The 14,440-nt window shown below is 43.8% G+C and overlaps 1 protein-coding gene across 2 annotated transcripts in view; it reads left to right on the plus strand.

Moving 5' to 3' along the window:
• E2f3 (E2F transcription factor 3) overlaps positions 1-14,440 on the plus strand; it is a 75,707-nt gene that overhangs the window by 44,786 nt on the left and 16,481 nt on the right. The window lies entirely within an intron of this gene.

Raw genomic sequence — 14,440 nt, forward strand, 5'->3', positions numbered from 1 at the left:
TCCCTACACAGCCAAGCCAGTCTAAGGAATGTGCAGCCACCAGGTACAGTGAGGCAGAACCCTTTATCAAACAGTGAGATGGAAAAGCAGCTGACAAGAAAACTGATGTCCACCTCTGGCTCCCACTCCGTGCACACACACACACACACACACACAATGTACTTACAAAAGACGCCAAGCTTGTGAACCTCACTAGTGTGAGGCTTCAGACACTGAAGGCATTCCTAGGACATCTCCTCTTCACTTTCTACAACTCAGACCCACTGGATCCACAGCTCGGCTAAGGTCTCTTGCCTGCTTCCCAGGCTCCTGGGTTAAATAATAAGTTCTATTTTGCTGACTCGCAAAATCAGCTGTCTGCTGGTGCTGCAGAAGTCATGTCTTTTTTAACACAGATATTCGTGTGTGTGTGTGTGTGTTTTGTTTTGTTTTGTTTTTTTGCCTCTGTGAACGGCTGAGAATAGTGGTATAAAGAACATGCTCCTAAATTGTGGTGTGAGTCAAGTAATCCTTGCTTTGACTCCTTGTTGTGTATGGAATGTCAGCCTCCGTGCACAAGAGTAAACAATGAAAGGTGTGAATAGAAGCACTTTGGAAGTGGGAGGTTAGTGTTAGTCCACTAATAGGAAAAACAGACCACAGGCACTACAGGGCCAAGCCATGTGTCTAAAACTATTGGGCTTTGGGGAATTGTGTGCTTTGGATGGATGAATAATATGACCAGACCTATAAGCTTTGACTACTTTATAGAAATCCTGAGATTTTTGTCTACCCTATGTGTGTTGCTTTTTAATTAGGTGGTTACTTTGCATTAATAATGATAATGTTGAAAAAAAAGCCAACACTGCTGACAGGAAGCTCCACGTGTGTTCCTGGGGTTCTGGGGAGTTCACTTGGGGTCAGTCATCAAGGAAAGCATGCTTCTGAGACCTGTGAATTAAGTTGGTCACAGGTGAGCGTTCCCAGCTCTGCAGCGGGGGAGGGGAAGTGGTGGGAGGCTGTGACTGACGCACATAGCCTCCCAAGGTGAGTAGTTTCTCCCTGTCCTCTTGAGTTAATCTAGAAATAATGTAGTCTGGAGAGACTCTGTCCCCAGACTTGTCATGTTCACACAGCGTGGAACTCCCTAAACCTTTTCCACACTGATTATAAAGAATGTGTTTTAAGCAGTTCCCTGGTATACATGTAATTTTTCAGGTAGTAAAGATGAAAGCAAACTTGCACACTAATGAGATGGATATGTCTGTCTGATACTGTACAATTCAAAGATACACTAATTTGGTATTTACGTGGATGCTCTCATAATACCTAGGGATGATAGCAGGGAAAGAATAAAAGTATTTGTTTTCCATAATTAAACTACCATGTTTCTGTAGGCACACAGCTTTGTGCAGACAGTAAAATATGTTACATTTCTATGACACAGATAATCTTAAATCTGAGCCAACGTGTTGCAGGCAAGGTGCACTTGTGTTCCATGATGTGACGACATGCACAGTACAGAGTGTGTGCTGTATGTTCAAGGCTGGGGGCCAGGAAGATGGCTTAGCTGGTAAAGGTGCCTGACCTTATGCCCAACGGCCTGATTTCATTCTCCAGAATTCACGTGGTGGGAAGAAAATGGACTCAAACCTCTGACGTTCACAAATACACACACACACACACACACACACACACAATAAATGTTTAAAAAAAAAACCACCAAGGCTTTTGAGAACTGTCAAAAATGCCTCAGTTCACTTCATCTTTGAATTTTAATTTTGTTTTGCTCAAGAGTCCCTTGATGATAATGCCAGATTTTCATCATCCCCTCATTAGTTACGTGACCCCATAGAGGGTCATGAAGGAGCTACTAAGATGGGTCGGTAGCCAAAGGCACCTGCTCCCAGGCTGACACTTGGCTTGATCCCCTAGGACACACAAGCTAGAAGGAGAGAACTGACTGCTGCAAAGTGGTGTGTGTGTGTGTGCGTGTGTATACATATACACAACATGCAAATTTAATAAATATATAAGTGTAAAAATAGAAGCTTTGAACTGTTTTCTTAGCTCTCTGCTTGGTCTCCTTTCCCGTAAATACCTATGAAATGGCTTCTAATGCTTAGAATTATAAGGTACATAAGCTAGAAGTAGTTAGAAGGTAAATGGTTTGGAAAATAGAATTTTCAAGAGACAGACTCTCAGATTGGTCACTTAGCTGTACTTGCCACTGTGGCTCCTAGATGACTCACTTTATGCTCAGCGTGCGCTAACTCCGTGTTCACGTAAATAGCTGGTTTCCCTGTGATGATGGAGCTAGAGAGTAAGGCGAGAGGACTCTTGATAACGGTGGTCTGCTGTTGATTTTATCTTAGTAAAAGTTATCCGTGTTGCCCTTTTCTTGTACAATGCACTAACATTTGTTCCGAGCTCGTTTTAATGAAGAACACGTTTATTTCTCGGTGTTTAGTGACTTCAGAATCACTTGTGTATTTCCAGAGCTGCCGCTCTCCTCTTTTCCAGCCCACATTTCTTACCACCTTTCTTCCTAGTGTTTTCCCGATCCTTTTATGTGCATCTGAAAAATGAACATGATTTCATATGTATTCATTAGGAATCCCTGCCAGAGGCCTTTCTGTTTGATTTTTTTTTTCCTCTCTGAACCTCAAAGGTAATGACTCCTTATAGAGTAGAAAAAAAGCTAACCCGGGCCTTGTTCTGCACTTCTATGGGTAAGTGAGAGAATTTCCAGCCACAGCCTCTCAAAACATTTGCCCACATTAGTTGTAATGGGGAGTTAAAGCCTTGCTCGGGCGGGCGGAGTCAACTGCCGAGTGAGAGTGGCTGGAGCTGTGTTATGCTAGGGGGATCCATCCATGCTCCCCCCAACCGAGGTGCCATATGGGTGACACTGATACTCTCCAGCTAGGCTCCTCTGCAGGCTACTGTACTTCCCTCAGTGTGGAGAATCTTCTGGTGGGGCTCTCTTGAAGCGCCTGGATCCCTTGTCTTTGATGTTGTTTACAGATCTTAAGAGATAGGCGATGGATGGGTGTCGAAATGCGGTTAACTTGTTTCCCACAGGTTCTGTTCCATTCTTTACACACCGAGATGGCTCAGAAGTGGGTTGTATGTGGATATGATGATTTTCTGTAACCCTGGTGCTTCCCTGGCGATAACTGGGAAACCTGAGTCTACTATTCTGAAGGACCTTTCATCATAAGCCCCTCTTCTGAGGCTTTGAAAATGACTTCAAAAGCCATTCAGCCTGGGGTGGTACATGCCTTTAATCCCAGCACTTTGGATACTGAGTCAGGTGGATCTCTGTGAGTTTCAGGCCAGCCTGGTTTGTATAGCAAGGTGCAGGCCATATAGGGTATATAAGAAAGACCTTGTCTCAAAAAAAAAAAGAAATAAAATTAAATTAAAAGTGGCCTGATCCTGTGTTTGCCTTATTGAGTGTGTTGGGCAGGGTTGGGGAGGGCGCATATGAAGCTGGGTCTCTGCAAGATTTTCCAGTTACTTGTTCTTTAGTAATACAGTTAGAGGGCACTTCAGAGAAATGAACTCAAGCGGAAGGTAATCACTGGCTTTACCTGGGTTTTTTTATTATTATTATTTTAAAATTTTTGTTCTATGTCTATGAATGGTGGGTGGATGTGCGCACCTGTTCCTGGTGCCTGAGGATGTCAGAAGAGGGTATTGGATCCCCTGGAACTGGAGCTAGAGATGGTTGCGAATTACCATAAGGCTGCTGGTAAAATTGAACCTGGGTCCTCTAAAAGAGCAACAAGTACAATAAACCTTCCTGAGGAGCCGTTTCTTCCGCCCGCAGGATGTATCTCAAGAGATTAATTGGTGAAGAAACACAGCATGGAAATGTTTTCCTGTCACTGGGTGAAAAGACTGCTCTGAATTTGTTGTTACCAACATACTACGTGGCTCTGCCTTGTAGACAAGGTAGATGGCTCCTGTGGACTGACACTCAGTGTTGACCTCTGGCTTACATCTGCACGCATACACACACATCTGGCTATCATGTTAGAATTTTCTGTATGTTATCTATTTTTTCACCTATAATACATATTTGCTATATTGTAAATAGTTCTTTTTTAAATGTATTTATTTTTAATTATATGTAAGCGTGTATGCTTCTATGTAAATACGTACACATAAGTGCATTTGCCAGAGAAAGCCAGAGGTGTCAGACCACCAGAAGCAAGAAACTGTTGTGAGCTGCTTGGTGTGCATGCTGGAAATCAAACTTGGTCTCCTGGAAGAACAACAAATGCGCTTAACCCCTCAGCCATCTCTCTCTTCCTGATGATTGTCTTTCAAGGAGATTTAGAATCAAGGGGGAGAAGTCATGTGTGTACCCATCTGGCCACACTGCTGATGTTCTTCCTGTCTAGGCAGGTTTCCATTTGACATCCTCTCCTCCTCGGAGGGCTTTAATATTTCTGCTCTGGGTCCACTGCTGAAGAATCCTTTCTGCAGAGGATCAACCAGGCGCTTGCTCAAACTCTACACTAAGCCGTATCCCCAGCCCCCAAGGAAAATGGGTTTATGGGTTTTTCATCTGCCTATATAAACTGTGTCCTTATCTATGAATGGCTGAAGACATAAAAAAAAAAGGCATTCTTTCACTGTTTCCTACCTGTGGCATTATGTCCTGCAATTCAGACTAGATAGCTTAGCATCACTTTTTAGTCCTCAGCTAAAAGACTAAATAAGCATGGCTGAGATCTCCCCATTACCCAAAAAGATGATTGGATGAGCAATACAGAGTCCATTAATAAAAACACAAATGACTGCTGGGTGGGGTGGTACACACCCTTAAATTCAGCACTCAAGAGGCAAAGGCAGGCAGATCTCTGTGGGTTTGAAACCAGCCTGGTCTGCATAATGAGTAGCAAGCCAGGGCTACATAGTAAGGCCCAATGTAAAAAACAAAACAATAAAAGCTGCACACAGGGAAGTGGCCCAGTGGGCAAAGCACTTGTCCTACTGGTGTGGGAACCTGAGTTCAAATTGCCAGAACCCTTGTAATGTCAGTCAGACATGGTCATCCACTCTGTAATCCCGGTATTTATAAAGCAAGATGGGAGAAAGAGACAGACTCTCCAGGGGCTCACCAGCCAGCTAGCCTGGTGTATGCAGTAGGAAATAAGAGACCTATTCAAAGTGAAGGGTAAGGACTAATACCCAGGGTTGTCCCATGACCTTCATACATGATATTCATGGTAGTATTCGTCCTAAATGAACACATACATTGTACACACACCGAAAGATTTTAAAAGAATATATTAAGTTACAAAAGGAATTTATCCCTGTAGTCCTAGAACTGGGTGTGGTCCAAAATATGGCCTCTTGCTTCTTTTATAAATAAAGTTTTATGAGAATGCAGCCCAGTCCATTCTTTGATATCCTCTCTGGCTAGGCCAGAGCCTAATGAACGCACTCCTCCCTCTGCCCTTTGCAGAGCATGCTTTTGAACTCCTGTTTTATTTCACTGTTCTTGAAGCAAGAAATAAAAACCACAAGGCCAAAAGCTAAGACTCAAAAGAAAAAGAAGAATAAACTAAACTGTACTGGAGTAGAAGATTCCAGAACACTTGCCGTGAGAAATCTGCACAGCAGGATTCGCCTAAACCATCACCACTCGCCACCAGATAGATTTTACATATTTTTCCGCCAAACTTAAAAATAGAAATTTGGGTGTCGGAAGAGAATGTTGTTCCCTTGTACGGACAGTATTTATACAGTCAAGGTTAGCAGTTGTTTTAAGGAAACAACACATCGCAAATCAAAGGCGTGCATTTAAAACCCTCTCAAGTTACTTTGTGGGTTCTCCCCTGTGTTCAGAAAGAGCTTATCATATTTGGATTTGGAGCAGAATACCGACACCGACGCTTCAGTGTTAGTTAGTGTCCAGCATTCCCATCCTGACCACTCTGCCGGGTGGACTGCTGGACTCACAGACACGGGGTACTGATAGCAGCAAAGTATTTACAACTTGTTATAAATATTGCCCATCTGCCCTTGTTTTATGTAAGTCACATTAGACTTAGTTGGTTTATTCATTGGGTCTTTCTCTGTACCTTCTACTCCAGTTGGTATAGATACAGGATTAGTCCGTTTTTGCCTTGGTTTTGTTGTCTTTAGTGTTTACTTATTTATTAGCATATGTGAGAGGTCAGAAGATGGTGTTAGGTCCCCTGGAACTGGAGTCATAGGCAGTTGAGACCTGCCATGTTGGTGCTGGGAACTGAACCCTGCTTCTCTTTGTAAGGACTCTTAACTACAGGGACATTGCTCCAGACCCTGTTTTTTGTCTTTTGTGTTTTTTTTTTTAAAGACAAATTCTTTCGTAGCGCAGGCTGGCCTTGAACTCAAGATCCTCCTGTCTCAGGGCTGGGATTATGACCCCTTTCTTAGGGTTACTATTGTTGTGGTGAAACCTCATGACCAAAAACAAGTTGGACAGAAAAGAGTTTATTTTGTTTATGAAGTGTCCAAGTCTCTGTTCATCAAAGGAAGTGAGGGCAGGAATATGGAGGCAGGAACTTATGCAGAGGCCATGGAAGGAGGCTGCTCATTGGATTGCATCTCTTGGCTTGCTCATCCTTCTTATAGAACCCAGGACCACCAGCCTAGGAATGACCACACCCACCATGGACCAGCACAGTCCTCTCCCCTCCCACGCACCCACCTAAATCAGTAATTAGGAGAATGCCCTACAGGCTTGCCTACCAGCAGATCTTATAGAGATATTTTCCCAATTAAGGTTTTTCTCTGATTACTTTAGCTTGTGTTGAGTTAACATAAAACTAGCCAGGACTTTACTTTAAAGACCAAAATCCTGGACTGGGGAAAAGACTTGAAGAAGATTCTGAGCTTGCAAGAGGAATTGTGTGAGCTCATCTTCTAACAAGCCTGCTTGGAATACTTACTGATGACTGTGAATTGTTTGTATTGAGGTAACTTTGAGCCTGTGCCTTTCTGAGGCCCCAGCTGACCATGGACTCTCCCTGGGCACAGGGCTTGCCTTGAACTTGGAGCCAGTCCCCTGCCTCTGCCTCCTCTTCCCCTGTGTTGGGGTTATAGGCTTGTGCCACCATGCCCAATGAGACTTAACTACAGAGGATCACTGCTGCTTTGGGAAGACTGACCTTCATACAGTCTGGGCTATATATGGGTCTGACTCCCCAAATATGTAAGTAATAAGAGACAGCTTTGATGGGAAAGACAATTCAACAGATTTCTGCAATGCCAGGAGTGGATACCATTGACAACCAAGTAGAACAGAGGGAAGGGACTGAATACAGAGTCCTGGAAAGGCTCACAAGTATCAGTAATAACACCAAGAGTCAGTGGGGCTCCAGGGAAGACAGGCTCATAACACTTCAATTTATTTTATTTTATTTTAGGTTTTAGTGTTCCTAGAGCAGATAATTTATTCACAGAATAAAAGCAAGATAGAAATAAGTTCATGAAATCTAATAGTGGGGCTGGGAAAATGGTTTAATGGTTAAGCATGCTTGCTGATCTTGTAGAGAACTGAGTTTGGTTCCCAGCACCCATATAGGGTAGCTCACAATTCCTTGAAGCCACTGCACATTTGGGGGATCTCACCTTGTCTCAGGTTTGTAGACAGTGCACACACACAGAAGTATCATAAATGGAGCCGGGGAGATGGCTCAGTGTTTAAGGACACATGCCACTGACCCTGATGAGCGGAATTTGATGCCAGGACTCCCACATGGTGAAAGGAGAAAACTGACTCCAGCAAGTTTTCTTCTGATGCCACATGTGCGCCTATGCATATCCTAAGCACACATTTTAAAAAAGCAAAAATAAAAATCAAAAGTGTAGAGCTAGAAAAGATGGGTCAGCAGTCAAAGGCATTTGTTGCTCTTGCAGAGGACCTGGGTTCCCAGAACCAACGTAACAGCTCATAGCCATTTGTAACTACAGTTCTAGAGGATTCAGTTCCTCTTCTCTCCTCCAAGGACCAGTATGTGGTGCATACACATGCAGACAAAACACCCGTATACCTAAAAATAAGCCTTTTTTGTCTTTAAGGTTTAGAATCATTAAATAATAGCAAAACCCAAAAGAATGAGACTCAGATTAGCTGTCGGTTTCTTAACACTGATAGTGGATGTGGAAACAAGTCGTTGGCGTTTTGAGAACCAGTGATGTTCAGCCTTGAATTCTTTCCTTAGACTATCAAGTACCAGGGTAAAATACATGGTTTTATCCCTATAAGAAACACAGTTTAATATTCCATACACTGTTCGGATGTGTTCCAGGAAAACAGTAGATTAATAATCACAAGGGCGCTGACTCGGTTGTAAGCAGAGCTAGTTCTGGTTTATTGAACCTGAAGAGGAACTTATTGAAAGGATATTGGATAACTCACAGGGTGATTGGGGAAGATAAAAACCAGTCTTAGGGAAGAAGTGGGGGCCAGCAAACCTGAACAACTACAACCCTAGCTAATAAAGTCGAGAAACCCCATAAGGGGCTCAGCAGTTTGAGTCCCTCTGAGGCTGCCTCCTGGGTCTCTATAAGGATATAACGATCGATCGTCATGGTGCTGTGCTCAGGCTCCTGTGGGTGGTGGCACCACCAGGATTATGACCAGCATCTGCTATTTCCTAGGGTTCAAGTCCAGGCTGGGTCTGTGCCTTACCACCACCTAGATCAAGGACTTAAAGCTTGCCAACTTGTAGCATTTTTTTGACCAAGAAATGTTTAGATGACCCCGGGTGAGTATATATAATAGGTAGACAAACTAACCACTTACTGATAATAAATTATTTAAGAATTATATTTCAAGCCAATTTTGTGTAACCTGCAATTTTACCACTTATTAAGGACAAAGGCAGATGTGCATACTAATAAAACAGATGTGCTGCTTATTTAAAAATGAACAAAATTCCACCTCAGCGCTAGAGCACAGGCCTGGCCTGCTCAGGTTCTGGGTTCAGTCCCCTGATATTCAGATTTAGGGGCTAAGAAGCTTAAGGAGTTAAATCCTGGCACTGCACCGCAGACACTAAAGCATATTCAACCTTTTTCACAGCAAACTGATATTTTTACTTTATGATCTTGAATACTGAGCACACCAGTCACATGAATGTATGAGTAACCGGCAGAAATGTGAATGGGGCTATTTCAGAAATGGTTGGAAATTCTGTCTTGTTCTCAAGTTTTTAATGAAATTGAAGTCAACTGAAGCCATAGTTTTTTTGTTTTGGGGGGTTTTTTGTGTGAATTCTAAGTCTGCACTCCAGCAATACACTAATGTGATTTTTCCTATGCTGAGGAACAATGGTAGGAAAATACTAAAAAGTCTTTGTTTTCCATAATTAAGCCACGGTGTTTCTGTCAGCAGAAAGCTTTGTGTGTATGGTGGAAACACAGTAGTTTGTGACCTACATAATCTCAGATCTGTGCTGTTTCCCGGGGTGTGTTCATTGGTGTTTTTCTGGAGCGACAGCATGGGAAATGCAAGCAGTGTCTTCTATGTTCAGAACCAAGGCTGTGGGGAAGGTGTCTGATACAATATGGGTGAGTACTGGCAGATTCCATGAAATTCATCATTTCAGTGTTTAATTTTGGGCTAACTTTTGATGGTTGCACATTCAAAAACCTTTGACTACTACCAATGTGTGTGTGTGTGTGTGTGTGTGTGTGTGTGTGTGTGTGGTGTCCTAAATGTGATTATGCAAACTTCCATGTGGGGTCAAGACCCTCATCTGAAGAAGCGAGAAGTTAAGTACAATCTAGGTTCTAAAGAAACTAGAATGGAGAAGTGGATCCGTTAACATAGGGGCCCAGGTTCCAATACCAAGCAGATACATAATTCTTCCAAAGGCTTCATCACTGTGACAGTGAAGGAAGATGGCAGAACAATAGCCATGTTGGGGACTGGGAAGCAGCCCAAGGGCTAGGCAGCAGATTGGGAGATGTAGACAGAACGAAGAGTGGGGATTCAGTAGAATATCTAAGATGGAGAGAGGGAAGTGGAGGGTATAGTAAAGGCAAGAAGGGAATGGACACACAGCGAGAACGTACAGACGTTACGGGAGCTTTTCCTGGCAAGTTGGAAACATCCATTCGCCTCAGATAAGGCAACAACGGGTCAAAGAAATGGTTCCACCCATGTCCAACCTGTGAGCCACTGAGTTAACTTTTAACTTCAAGAGCATGGGCAATTTATCAGGTAGAGGCTAAAGCACCAGAAGGTCTACACCAGCAATAGTTATGTGAAAGGAAATCCCAACTCTACTGTACTTGACTTCAACATGAACAAAATTTCAAGAACCGTGGTGTGCATGAATGGCGTATTTATCCAGGAGCATATAGTGTATTTGTAGGGGGAAAGGGAGGAGAGGTGAGTATTGCACCACTGGAAGACAGCACAGAATAACAAAACGGGCTAAATCAAGAATTGGCTGCATAAGCATGTTACATAGGGACACCAGCAGCAATGGTGACATTGGTTCTCCTGGGAAGGCAGCCACTGTAATTACTCTGAAACGGTAGACCTTGGGGCTTCTATTTATGTCTAAACAACAACGGAGCAGGGCTGGAGAAAGAGTTGAGCAAATTTGTTACTCTTGCAGGGGAGACCTGGGTCTAGCACCCACGTGGAGGCTCACAGCTTTCTGTAACTTCTAGTTTCAGGGGATCTCTTCTGACTTGTGTGGGCACACTGCATACACACAGTGCTCAGACATACATGCAAGCAAAACACCCATAACATGGTTAAAATAAAAAAAAATGCACAGGCAGGGCAGGTAATGAGATGCCCAATGGGTACGAATGCATAATGCTCTTAAGGAGGATCTGAGTTTGTTCCTTAGCACCCATGTTAGGTGGTTTACAACCACCTATAACTCCAGCTTCAGGGCCATGTGACACCTGGCCTGTGAGGACACCTGCACTCAGATGTATATATTCCCACAGAAACAAACACATACGCAACACCATCATTTTTCAAATGTTGTTTTGAAAAGAAAAATGCACAAGAAGGAAGGCAGATGTTAGTTCCTGACTAAGTGACTTCTGAACACTGTGTGTCAGCTTGGCAGCCACTTTTCCTTTAGGAACTCTCCTAAGTGGAGAACTGGATCCCCAGGTGAGTCCATACATAAAAGTGAAAGTGAAGTTTCAGAGTCAAAAAAAAGAAAAATGGCTGAGCTTGAGTAGTAATTGTAATTCAGGAAATAATGGTGAAAATGGTTGACCTGGGGCTCTCGGGTCACTGTTCAGGGTGCCTCTTACCCATGTCTGGAGGGCTTTGGTTTCTCTCGGTTCCTCACTCACAGGCTCACACAGGATGCTGCTCTGAGCTGAGCTCTCAGCTCTCACTGTAGGATTTCTGGTACATTCCTTTTGGTTTGTGTGCATCCTGTTCAGTAGCAGGGACCATTGTGCTCCCTCCAAGATTTGGCCATTTATGCTGGACACGTCTGAGAAGAGACAAGTATTTGAGAAACATGCTGTTTGATTTGACACAGTGTCTCTTTAAGCAGCCCTGGTGGCCCCACAACTCACTCCGTAGATCAGGCTAATCCCCGGCTCACAGAGCTCTCCTGCCCCTGCCTGAGTGCTAGGATTAAAAGATGTTCGTCACCATGCTTCAACTGTTCTTTCTGATACACAGATGCCAAAGAAATACCTGTTGGGGTCATACTGTGGAATTGCTAGTTTGAATGTCATTAAGTTTAATATGTGGATGTGGCCATTTTAAAAATACAATAAAATGTTACAAAAATAAGCATGACGTCATTGCCTCATTTCCTTTCATTGTACTTCACAGAAATAGCCACCATGAACATTTGATAAATGGGTCTTTCCTCTAATTATAGGTTCTTTGTGTGTGGTCCAGGCTAACTTCATACGCACTGTCTTCCAGCTTCCGCTAGCTGACTTAGCTTGCCATGGTCTTTCCATGCCTCTCTGCCCTGTGAGGAACTTTTGTTCAAATACGTGGTTGTGTGCTCCTCTCTGCCCCGGGGAACCTTATAACTCTCTCTATAACTCATGTCCACAGTACTGTTTCTATGTAGGATGTGGTGCTTAAACTCCAGCCAGTGCACAGACAGACACAGTTATGCACGCACACACATTATCTCTTAGAGGTTGACAACACTAAAGCTTTGTGGTAAGGAATTGGAGAATTGATCCCTTGTCTTATTTGGTATAAATAAACAAATCAATGTAAGGTGTCTTTCACCTTGCTCTGGGGATCCTAAACCAAAGACTAGACCTTTAATCCCAGCACTCAGAGGCAGAGGCATGAAGATCTCTATAAATTCAAGGCCAGCCCTGAATTTACAGACTACTTAGTGAGGTCCAGGCTGTATAGTGAGATCCTATCTTAAAAAAAAAAAATAAAACTTCTGGGCCGTGATTGCCATGTAAAATCGTGCTGTGGCAGCCCACACGTCGCTATGGAAGCAGGACGCTTGTCTGAAGCATCAGAAAAGTCAAGGTTAGCCGGGCTGGTGGCGCGCGCCTTTAATCCCAGCACTCGGGAGGCAGAGGCAGACAGATTTCTAAATTTGAGGCCAGCCTGGTCTACAAAGTGAGTTCCAGGACAGCCAGGGCTACACAGAGAAACCCTGTCTTGGAAAAAAAAAAAAAACAACCAAACAAAAAAAGTCAAGGTTGCTTAGAATCTGTACAGAGCACATTCGCTAATTTGCTCAGTACAGAAAGAGCGTGTTAATACCTATTCCACAGAGTCACCATTAACATTCATGGAGAGATCGTTCTGTAATAGTGTTGCATGCTTAAGTAAAATGTAGTTTGTTAGTTACTATATTACACAGTTATGAGGAAGCAAAGTCACTACATGCAGTACCAGGTATCACACTCCAGGACGTGTTGATAAAGAGTGCTGGTGTTAGAAGTATTGCATTATGGTGGTGTATCTCTGTATATTATATATGCTTAGTTTTACTTAGGTAGAACATCTGAAGAGTTGTTGTCCAAGTAACTTCCCAGTGCTTATGTTTGAGAAAGGGGCCTGGGGCCTGGGAGCAGGAGAAACTCCTGCTTTTCCCATTTATCTGTTCGTGGGGAGTAAAGTGTGGTTTGCATTTATTATGGCAAGAAGAGGTTCGGCTTTGGATAAGATAGTATTCAAGTTTATTATGAAGGCAATGTCAAGGGCCTAGAGGGGTAACCCAGTGGGTAAGAACTCTTAGTATTCTTGCAAAGGAGTGCGGGTTCCTAGCACCCACATCATGTGGCTTACAGTCGCCTGTCACTCCAGGTCCAGGGGCTTCACTCCGCTCTTCAAGCATCCAAGGGCAGCTACACACATTTGTGTGCATGCAAATAGATGAGCAACTAAAGAAGGCACCGGAGAAGTGGCTCCGCGGCCGAGTGCTTCTTCCCCCAGCAGAGGACTGGAGTTCAGTTTCCAGCACCCAGATCAGGTGGCTCAAAACTGCCTGTGACTCCAGCTCCAGGAGATTCGTATCTTTCTGGCCTCTGTGGGCACCTACACACATAATTCTTCAAATGTTTTTATATGGCAATATCCCCCAAGCTCCTCATGAAGGGGAGCTAAGCCCTGACAAAGCGTAGGAGTTCTGGGCTCTGGAGAATGTTGTAAACTTCAGTCCTCTCACGTTGAATAAGAGGTGATAGCAGCTGCCACGTGGAGAGGTCATTAGACGCCATAGTATAATGAAATGCAAAGTAGTAACGCTGGTGTATCATAAGGCTGTGTCGGGACCTTTGCTTGGCCTTTCAGTCTTTCCATTTGCCTAAAGTTACAGGGCCCGGTCCCCAAGCCTGCTGCTTCCCATGACAGTCCCAAGCCCCAGGTCTCTCACCTGTGCTTCCGACTGACCTACTGTGAATCAGCGGCCGTGGGCACTTTACTTACCTTACTGGCTGAATATGAAGGCCACTCCAGAAGAAGGGGGGGTTAGTGAGGTACAGAAAAGGGTGTGGACCTTAATGCACCTCTCTTGATTACCAGTCTCCAGGATTACTTACGCAGAACCTTATGAACCCAGGGTTTTGAGTTTTTAACGGAAGCTTCATTATATAGGCATGATTGATTTTAATTATTGGCCATTGACAACCAACCTACTCAACCATTATCCCTCTTTCCCTGTCTGAAGATTGGAGTTGGGGCTAAAATCCTTATCATGGGGTTCATGCCTTGAATGCTGTAGCCCAGCTGGTGGGGTTATTTGTTGTAGGGCTACAGAACCTTTAGGAGGTGGGACCTAGGTCACTAAGGGCAGGCTTCTGAAGGGGACAGCCATCCCTAGTCCTGGCTACTGTGCTATGATGCTGGCATCCTCATATGTCCAATGGCTTACACTCCACTGTGCCTTTTCCTCTGTGATGGGCTGAAATTCCTAAAACCTTGAGCTCAAATAAACCTTTCCTCCCTCGATATTTCTGTCAGTATTCTGTC

Source organism: Mus caroli, unplaced genomic scaffold (genome assembly GCF_978045245.1).
Source record: "Mus caroli unplaced genomic scaffold, Mus_caroli_1 scaffold_15, whole genome shotgun sequence".
Taxonomy (NCBI): Eukaryota; Metazoa; Chordata; class Mammalia; order Rodentia; family Muridae; genus Mus; species Mus caroli.